The following is an 11003-nucleotide window of genomic DNA, read 5'->3' as shown; positions in this document are numbered from 1 at the left end:
CATTCATTACAGGTCGATATTAGTTTTATTAATTTTAATCTATGAGCGTAGATGAGCACCCTTCGTTCAATAATTACGTAAGCATTTTTCTGGGTTTTTCGGGCCCCGCTCCCCCACTTGTAAGATTTGTACCATACAAATTATTATTATTTTTATATGAAGAGTATAAGAAAATGACAAACAACCCCCCCCCCATGTGTGCTTACGTAATTAGTGAACGACCCCTTATAGGATTCAACTTCCGCTGATTACCATTATTATGACACCTTTTTCTATTTAGATTGATATTGAGTCGTCTTTTAGAATTTAAGATGAGTTACACTGCTTCCAGAATGAGTCGAGAAAATTTAATTCTCAAATTATTGTTCATAGTCCACCTTGTAGGTGAACCCTAATACTTTCATATCGATTTTGCTTGTTGTAGTAGTATAAGTAGATAAAAACATCCCACATGACTGAGCCGGGAATCGATCCAAGTCACTCTTTAGCTCTCCGTTGCCACGCATCTTACTAGATGAAAGATGAAGGCCACATCTATTTTTGAAAATCTCCTAGAGAAAAAAAAATTGCATTTCCGTTAAGCATATGCGGTATTTCGAAAAATTTCGTTTCAGGTGGTTTGAAACGAAATTCCGCGGAATTTCGCGGAATTTGAGCATGGCGAAATCTGATTCCTTGATTTCGTTTCGTTTTGTAAAATTACAAAAATTTCGCTTGAAAAAACTAGCTTTCAACGGAATTTAACGGAATTCCGCGGAATTTCGAAACAAATTTTTACTTAAACCATACTGTCTCATACGGTCGTGTGTAATCAAAATTTTTGGCTGCGCCGCTGAACAAAAGCTTAAAGCTATTTTCAAGACTTTATGTTATACAAATAGAAGAATTTTAACGCTTACTACATAATCCCACTCTGAGTCGGCAAATACGTATTTAGTTTTCTTCTACAATACGTCTTCAGTGTTTTTGGTAGAAATGTCCAACAAAAAAAGGAAAAACATCTTTAACTATTCTATCGTATTTTTTTTCAAAAGTGATCCGACTCAATATTTAAGACGTCAGGCTCAGAGTGTAAATATAATCAGATATGAATCAGATCAGTACAACTTTGTCAAAGAGGCAAAGCCGTGGCATGGATTCCTGAGGCGTTTGTTAAGTATTTTTAGAGCGCCTCTTTTTATTAAAGGCCAACTTCTTCATCTCTTCTACCTCAAACCAGGTTTAAGCGCATGACTAAGCACCGCTTAAGAGTTAAAAAGACCCTAAGGCTTACATTATTATTAAACGAAGCACATGATTCTGCGTTGGATTGATTTGAAATACGGTTTTCGTCTTCGAGTTTTCAAAATAACTTCGTTTACAATAAATATTTAGTCGATTACCAAGGTGGCTTCACATAAATTACCTTTTCAACAAACCAAGGATTTCTTTCCCGTGGTGCTCACGGAGATGCAGAGCATTCTTCGGCCTCTTATAATAACAAATTCTCCGAACCAATTCTCCTCTCCTAATCCTAAATTGACTGTAAAGGCGTGACCGGCTCATACTGTCCATAGTAGCTGTTTCTTGCACTCAATTGAAGTCGGTTAAGGATGAAAATTTGACAAATTTTTTTGCATGCCTCATATGCACAAACACATATACAAGGACAAACAGACAATAGCTTGGTTCGTCGAGTTAATTGTATATAAGACTATGGGTCTCCGATCTTCCTAAAACAGGGTGAATTTGTAAGGAAATGATATCCACAAGTTTTTGTGTGAGAAAGGAAAAATTATTTCTTCATACTTGACAAACTGCTGACGTCAAAAGTTTGCTATCACATTTCTGAAACACAAACTGAAATACATATCTTTGTGCATTTTAGAAAGGTGCAGAGGATTCGTCTAGCAATTTTCTGGGCTGGAGTTAGCTCCATATCATAAATACAAAAAAATTCCTTCAATTCTTATATTTTTATATACTTACTGATATAAAGCTTTAAAGATTCGGGAGCACACACTCCACGATGAATTTCTTTGAATTGAAATTGAATTGAAAGTGGCACAAATGCTGGGATATTGCCTTATCGCCAATGGTAAACAGGAACGCGGCGATTTGTCACATACTGCTTCTTCTGGTACTATAACTCCATTGGTCGCAAAGCAGTTATTTGACTTTGAAAAAAAGAAATCAGAATTGTACGCAAACATAAAAAATAATTCAATGAAAATTCCGCGGAAAAAAATTTAAAATTTCGTTTCGTTTCGTAAAATTTCGAATTAAATGGACCATGATTTCGTATCGTTTCGAAGTCTCGAAAGTAAAATATATTTCGTTCCGTTTCGTTTCGAATCCACATAGATATTTTTAATTTCGTTTCGTTTCGTTTGGAAAAAGTGTCTTATCGCATACCCTTAATTTCCGTGCATCTTGTTATATAGGAAAAAGCTTTTTTCTTTTCATCGTATGTTCTTCTTCTTCTTCTAGGGCTCTACTTTCCAACTGGAACTTGGTCAAGTTTTTTGATTTTTTATTTAATTGTTTATTTCAATATCCTGCATTGAAGTTTCGGTGGCCAGCAGGACATAATTTTAATTGATTATTTGATAATAGCGACAACCTATACCTATACATATAGGAGTGAATGCAGTAGGAGTTAAGCAATGCGAATATGGAATTATATATGTATTCATAATTAGGCAAATTGGAATTGCCTGATTATGAACTTGAATCTGGTCCTAATTTCATGTCAAAAAGTTCAGCTTATAATTTGCATACCGTGTAATGTATCTTTTAGTCAAATGTAATTCATCTTTTTTTCCTTTTCCAGTAACCATCAGAAAAAAAATCGTCTTCTTCTTTTTTGAATTGCTGCTTTCATTTGGAATCTTGCTGGCTTACATCTTACTGCACCAAAAGTCCTTTATTTTCAACCGTAAACAAATCTTAAACGACCAGAATTCTAACCCAGTTCCCGTGTAGGCATGCAATCACACACACATTAGACCTAAGAAAGGTTCCCCTCTGCAACCCACGTACGTCAAATAGCTTCCACGTTGAGCTCATTCGCGAGCAAAGAAAAAAAATCCAATAAATGTGATCAGCATATCAAATTACCCGCAAAGGCAAAGCCGCATTCAATTTCTTCGTCGTTTAATGTGACTGAATTTATTCGGTTCGGGGAGTCAAAACGTGTTCAAAATTTGCACAAGTGGGTACCTGTGTGGCACTTCCGCTAGGGGAGCCACAGGATGCAGCAGGTCTTGTCTTACACATCTGTGAGCCGTTCGTTGAGCCGTTTTCGAATGTAAGACGTTACTTGAGAAATGTGTCGCACTTGGAGAAGCGAGCAAGTGGGAAGGTGAAAGACAAATGTTCACTTTTTTCTCAAGTGGCTCAAGCAGCAGGTACGGGATGGGACATAAGGGCAATCCCAGAAATCATCTTGAGTGTATTTACAAATGCCTTCATGGCTGCAGAGTAAACTCTCCCACATCTAGCCGGAGTACATTTGCATAATTCAATTATTATAAAATTTGCTTTTGGGTTTAGATTATAGGATGAGAACTGGCGAGCAATGAGAAGGATCCTTATCCGGCTGCTGTAACGTGTGTATGATGTTGAGTTTAAATTTTGTTGGAGATGTTGATTTTTTATTTTTTCACTGTTGTCCTTTCTTATTCCAATATATGGTAGCATGCTTGTGGAATTTGATACAAATATACTTTCGTGTATATTTGATTAGTTCCCGAGCAGGTACGGTGACCTCGATAGCAGAAGTTGGTATGAACTTGATGTGAATAAGAGTTAAAATGCCAAACAATAATACCAAAATGAACATGGAAAAAACTTTCGCCATATCATGCTTAGGTATTTTAAAACTAAACGAATAGTAATTTTGTTTATTTGTTTATTTGTTTACAACATCAACAGGCTCTGTGTGGCCTCAATGATGGTCTTAAAATATAAAGTACATTTAGAAATCACAATCAATTAAAAAAAGTCACAGTAATAAAATTGCTATCTAGGTGTGTTAAAAAAAGACAAAAACCTCCGACGTAACATATTACGCGATAAATGCAAGTCAAACAATGTTGCAACTCTGTTGAATACGCGTTGCAAGCCACCGATTGCCCCATGTAATCCCTAATTCGTCCTTTGCAGTGGTGGTCTAAGCATTCCGCTATTGCGGAGTGTCCTTGGTAGAACATTCAAATCTATCTGCTCCAGATTACCTTCGCAGTCGATTCGTCCCTGTAGTATATCGGCGATCGTTATCGCCCGGGTGGTATCTCTCCTAGCACGAAGAAGTTCCAGATCGATCAACTGGCATCGGCTCTCATAGCTCGGTAGGCAAAACGGATCCCTCCATGGCAACTTCCGAAGTGCAAATCGCAGGAACCGACGTTGGACCGATTCGATACGTTCGGCGCCATTGTTGTACGCTGGGCTCCAAACTGCAGAGCAGTGCTCTAGGGTAGAACGCACAAGAGAACAGTAGATGGCTTTCAAGCAATAAATGTCGGAAAAATTCTTGGCAATCCTAAATATTAGTCCCAATGTCCTAGAAGCTTTATCGACAGCGTACGAGATGTGCTGCTTAAATGTTAGCTCTGAGTCTAGGACTACACCAAGGTCCTTGATGTGATTCGTGCGTTCGAGTGTCGTGTCAAGTAGGTTGTAGTCGAAAATTATCGGTTGTTTCTTTCGAGTGAACGTTATGACGGAGCACTTGGCTGGGTTTACGACCATACGGTTTAGAGAACACCAGCTGGCAAAATGAGTGATCTGCCGTTGTAAATTAAGACAGTCAGTAGTTGAACTAATTTGGAGAAACATTTTCAAATCGTCAGCGTACGACAGTCGAGGGCTTTCGATGACTAGATGGACGTCGTTGAAGTAGAGCAGGAATATAAGTGGCCCAAGATGGCTTCCTTGCGGTATTCCAGACGTTGCTTGGAAACTATTCGATTCGCAGTCATCTAAAGTCACCATCAGTTGTCGGCCAGTCAAGTATGAGCGGAACCAGCACAAAAAATCACTACCGATGCCGTACCTGTCGAGTTTGGCAACAGCGATAGCATGATTCAACTTGTCAAATGCCGCGGACAGATCGGTGTAGATAACATCGGTTTGCATCCTTCTGAGCATACTGTTGGTGATGTACTTACTTCGTAAGTGGTAGAACGACCGGCGGTAAAGCCGTGTTGGTCGGGACTGAGATTTTGCTTGCAGTGCGAATGTAGTGGTTCCATGCCAACGAGTTCGAACAGCTTAGAAACGGCGCTTAATGACGTGATTCCTCGGTAATTGTCTACGTTGCGTTTGCAACCTTTCTTGTGCACCGGGAACATGTGAGCGATTTTCCAGCAAGATGGAAATATTCCACTAGACAGTGACAAATGAAAAATACGATGAAGAGGGTCAACCAAACAAGAAATTTGTTTTTTGAGGAAAGCAGACGGAATACCGTCTGGTCCTGGATTATAGGACGACTTGAGTTTTGTTGCGGCCCTAGATATAGCGTCAACATCGACATCTAACACGCCTAATGTTTGGTTGCTTAATGGAACGTTGCTAGCTGCGAGTCTAACTTGGTCAGCACTAATACGCTCATCGCTAAAGACACTGGCAAATTTTTCAGCGAATAGCCCACAGAGCTCCGATGGGGTAGACGCTGTTTCACCGTTGTACTGCATTGAAGATGGCAGACCAGATTCTTTGCGCTGTTTGTTGATGTAACTCCAAAAAGATTTTGGCCGCTGCTTGAACTTACGCTCAATGCTGTGCTGGTAACGCAAAAAGTTCTGACGACTGACACGCTGGTATTCATGGTTGAGGCTCACGTACTGATCTCGCAGTGGTAGTGTCCGATACTTGGTAAATTGCCTCAGAGCAGCTCTCTTAACTGTCTTCAGTTTTCGTAATCCGCTTGTCTGCCAGGGAGGTCGCGAAATGTTATTCAGAACTCTCTTTGGAACGTGCCTATCGATGACGTACATCATGACATGTGAGAAGGCTAGAGCAGCTTCATCCACATCATCGTATGACACGGGCGCAGTCAGTGTTGCCACATTTTTATCTGTACCATGGGCTCAAAAATCTTTTTCATCTGTACCGAAATCTTCAAAAAATCTGTACCTGAATCTGTACCAGGCAGTATGAAACATTTGTGAGTTAATATCTAAATATTATGGATGAGACAAGTTTTTTTCTCACAACATTTAAAAGTGGATAATTAATTTGTTTAATTACTCATTTGGAATATTGTTCCAGAGATGAACCAGCTGAGGGCCGCAAGTCTCTTCAATAAAGACAATAATAATGATGATGATGATGATGATGATGATACTACCATCTATTGTAGCAAGGCACCTGCCGATAGCACTGGTCATATCTGACAAACGATTTGATCCTGTTTATATTATTGAATGCATTTCATCAAACTCCTGTATGAAGGGCCAAAATGGGTGGGGTGGTTCCATAAGCAGAGACACTTATGCAAAATCCACGGGATGAGTAGAGAATCTCCTTCCAGAAGAAAGTTCGTACAATCAATAATACAATATTAAGCCCTCGTTTCCCAGATTGACCCAATAGATGGGGAGAAGAGCCCGCCCTTTATCCACGAGATGTTAACAATAGGAAGTTGGCAATTCCACTCTTCCTATCCAAATCGCTTCAATCGGGTGCCCTGATGGTTTTTTTTTATGGTTTATAATCATATAGTTTCAATATAAATTGATAAAGATATACAATGGAATTCTCTCACCAAGTTTTAATACGTCTTAATGTCCTGGAAGAGTGAGTTCCCTTCTTCAACTCCAGTTATTTTTTGATTTATGCTGTCTTCTGAGATAGAAAACCAATAGTTGTCTGGTAATAGATTTAATAGATTTCTTGATTTCTGAAAGGATGAAATAAAAGGACGGAAGGCAGTATCATACATAATAACATGAGTGTTTATAACACAACAATCGTGTTTAGCCCCAAAATGTTGAATGCACTATATTTGGATCACGCTAGTGTGGTGCTCCATTGGTAATATCTCAATTTTATCAGCCCCTGTTGAATTTTGGGATGATGAAACAGGTAATGAAACAAAATCTCATAATTTTTAAATATATTTCACAAATATATGTAAAGCCTTGGCGATACATAATGCGTTTAACCCTTTATAAGGCAGACGAATCTAAACAATAAATTAACAAAAACAACAATAGGACATAATCCTGACATGGTATTAAACTCAAATGTATGTTTGTTATACATTAAACAGTTCAGAAACATTGAAAAATTGGTGGCAATATAGTTGCCACTGCCCGGCAAGCGGCGAAACAGCCAACAACAAAAATAAAGTCAGTCAAATCAAGGAACGTTACATTTCTTAAATGAAGAGTTCGAGTCGGAAAACGCATTATAAGTGAAAAATTTATATTTGCGCTTTTGTTCCCAAGGGGGGACCCTTGGAAAAAAAACACAATTTCGTCTAACATCTAAAAACCAACAGAAAGGCAAAGCTTTTTTCACGCTAATTTTGCCATAATCTAACACAGGAGATTCAAAATAATTAATATCAACGGAAAAAAATATATCTTTGTCGTTTTTTTAACAAATTATAAATGGAAATCCTTCTTCCATTCGAAACTTACGATCTGTTCGTAAAAAAAACTGTTCTCAAATTGACATTTAATTTTTTTATGGCTCAAATTCATCTGGGGGATTACTAGGTAGCCAAAAAAGCCACTACATAGAAAATAATAATTAGAGCTCTTGTTAATAAATAGAAAAACATATAATTTGTTGGTGGCAATATAGTTGCCACTGCCTTATAAAGGGTTAACGGTACACGATATTTCTTAAGGAAAAGTCTTTCAAATCATTTCCTGTCATGATGTTAAATAAGCAACTGACGGTGGAAATATCGTTAGTTGTTTACAATATTATTTACGAAAATAGAAAAGAAGACTAAAATTTTAAAAAATAGAGGTAACTAACTCAGGCAGAAAAACGTTATATCGGTGCAACACTGAATAATTTTATTTATTCAAAATTTAAAAACAGCTATTTACGCGTATTTGATAACAAAAATCTACATTATCAGACAATCTTGAATAAAATCATCGCTCTACGAGTCCTTTGCATAACATATTTTGGAAATCAGTCCCTGTAGTTAGCTATTGTCAAATGAAGCAAACTCTATTGAAATAATGAAATTTCTAATTTCTTTGTCTTTAATAATGATATTTTCAGCCCTAGACTGGCTCATCTCGTTGCTGTAGATTAAAACTTATTTAATATGCGTGTATTCCCATAATAATGTTTCCGTGATAAGAATAATGAAATAATTATCTCTTATAAGAATAATATATAAAAATGTGCGAAATAGTATAATGAATATTACAACTAGAATGATTATTATAAGCAATATAAGTCATACTACCAGTCGAATCGAAACATCAAAACTCAACTGGGTCGCAAGCAGGAGTTGTATGAGAAAAAACTGTATTAACTGGAGGTAGAATGAATCGTCAAAGTGGTTGGACAAGGTGAATTGTTCTAAGAATCAAAGGGATCTCATAATTGGTAGTCGCGAAATTTAGACGAAGTATAATTTAGTAGGAGAGAGGCTCGACTTTTCATGTCTGGATCCTCAGTTCATTTTTAGTTGACGCAGCCAAAAAAATAGCCAGGAAATAGATCATATTATCACCTAATTGCTAAAATTGTGTACGAGCAGCTTGCTTTGAAGCGTAATTTGGTTTACCAGTTTAGTTTATGTCAACTATAAATATTTGCAGATGATTTGGAATGGATTGGGATTGAGAGCTAATGAAATGAGTACGATGTGATTTTTATCTTCGTGATATGTAAAATGTCTATGCCATTACTATGAATGAAATAAATCAATTATACTTAGTGAACTGCAAGAGAAATCCACGTGATGTTTGAATTCAACGAAAGACTTGAATTCTTCGCTTCAGTACAATGAAACGGGATTGATGTGACCAAATCTTCAGTCTTAACGAAAAGCATCGCTCCTTCCTTCTTAATTTGATCTGCCTTTAGGAGGCATGAAAAGTCCGAGGTTCTTATATTGAGTAGGGACCGCGCCAGTCAGTCATTTTTCGCCGAAGCGCCAAATGCGTAAAGTCGCTTGGAGAGGTTTCCGAGTATTGACGCTTCCGGAACACAACCATCTTCTCTGGAACCCAAGCACTGAACTCTACTTTGAGCTAATCTCCAAACTTATATATCTTTTCGCTATAAAAAAAAAACTCCAAAAAATTGACGGACAGAAAATTTTCTTCAACCACTTGTTTCCGTGACATACTTCGGTTTTCGGATAGTTCAAAAATCAATAATTCTTCAATAAAGACAATAATAATAATAATAAAATAATTATTTGGAGCAAATACCTCTAGAAGAATAAAGTGTTATGTAAGTCGGACTCAACTATCCGGAAATTTAAAAATTATATTGCCAAAAATTTCGGAGGCGAGCCAGCCTCGGGCTGAAAGTCTCCTTAATAAAGACACAAAAACAATATTGCCAAAAAACAACAAATTTTATAAGTAAAACATGTTAATTTCCATCTGTTTCTGATTGTCATCCCCTCATATACAATCAAATATAAATGTAGATTTAGGAATCTGGAATGTTTGCTTTGTAAATGTAATAAAACAAGCGATATAATCAAGCATTTTTTTTACGGATAATCGAGCCTTCGAATACTCAATACTGAAATGTCGTTGGAATTTAAATATTAACCAATTTGGATTAGGATGTTCGTCTGAATAAATAACGATGAGTTGACATTTCATTTATCACGAATTAACTATCGAGAGGATTATCCGGTTTTCAAAAATTCCTTCTTGTCTCCGTAGTGTTTATGAATATAATCTAGGTAAAAATAAAGTACGTATGACTATAATAAGAAATACGTTGTCATGATACAATTGGAACGGTAAAACAACATGCAATGAAATATTCATTTCTAAGACTTGGTTTGTAAAAAATCTGTACCAATCTGTACTTATCGGAGAAAATCTGTGATCTGTACCGTACCAAAATTTGCCAAAAAATCTGTACCTTTCCAGATAAATCTGTACATGTGGCAACACTGGGCGCAGTACGTTCGATGAAGTCGTGTACATGACTGTATTCAATGCTGATAAGTAGTGGAGGGTGATGAGCAGCATTTTTGACCAGTGCGCAAGGTGCTGGCAAGATGAGCGGTGCATTGTCCTGTCTGCTTACAAAGCATAGGTCCAACCGGCAACCGTTTTCATTCACAATGCTGTTTATTTGGCTAAAAGTGGTTGAGTTGTAGTTATCCAGAAGGCTGACAGCGCCAGTATGCAGGATCGAATGTTCTGGATCAGGGTAAAGGAAACCGCTGTGGGACTGCTTCCAAGAGACACCAGTCAGGTTGAAATCGCCCAGGACAAGCACTTCGTCAGATGGAGTGGCCGTTTCAAAGACGGCGAAGACTGACTGGCAGTTAGTATCGATGAGTTGTATGATTTTGTACGTGTATTGTAATAACATATTATGTTATGCTTGAAGTGTTTCGCAAATAATATATTGTTATTATGATATGGAAATGCTAATATCATCTTCCAAATTTAGTCGTCGATTTGAAAGCGAGCGGAGGGCAATATTTGTGATGCTATATATCGGACGACCTTCCACACTGATATTCTTCCCTCCCCCTTTAACGGGAGTTTGGCAGAAGGAAGGTCGTTCGATATATTTTTTTTTTCCAATTTCGTTTATTTGGTAGGCTCAGGCGTGTATAACACTTAACGGAGCCACGTTTCTTTGAGATATGTACAATCGACATAATCTTATTATTAAATTAGTAAGAGAGGGAAATAAGCCAACGTACTCGTGGTGACTCGAGGTTAGGTTTACAATGTTTAAGGATGGACGGGGATTAGGATTCGGGAATCAGGGAATCATCATAATCAAGGAATTTCAGCAGCTCATCCGGTCATTTATCGTCGGGGACGATGTGG

Source organism: Armigeres subalbatus, chromosome 2 (assembly GCF_024139115.2).
Source record: "Armigeres subalbatus isolate Guangzhou_Male chromosome 2, GZ_Asu_2, whole genome shotgun sequence".
Taxonomy (NCBI): Eukaryota; Metazoa; Arthropoda; class Insecta; order Diptera; family Culicidae; genus Armigeres; species Armigeres subalbatus.
This window is presented reverse-complemented; position numbering follows the sequence as displayed.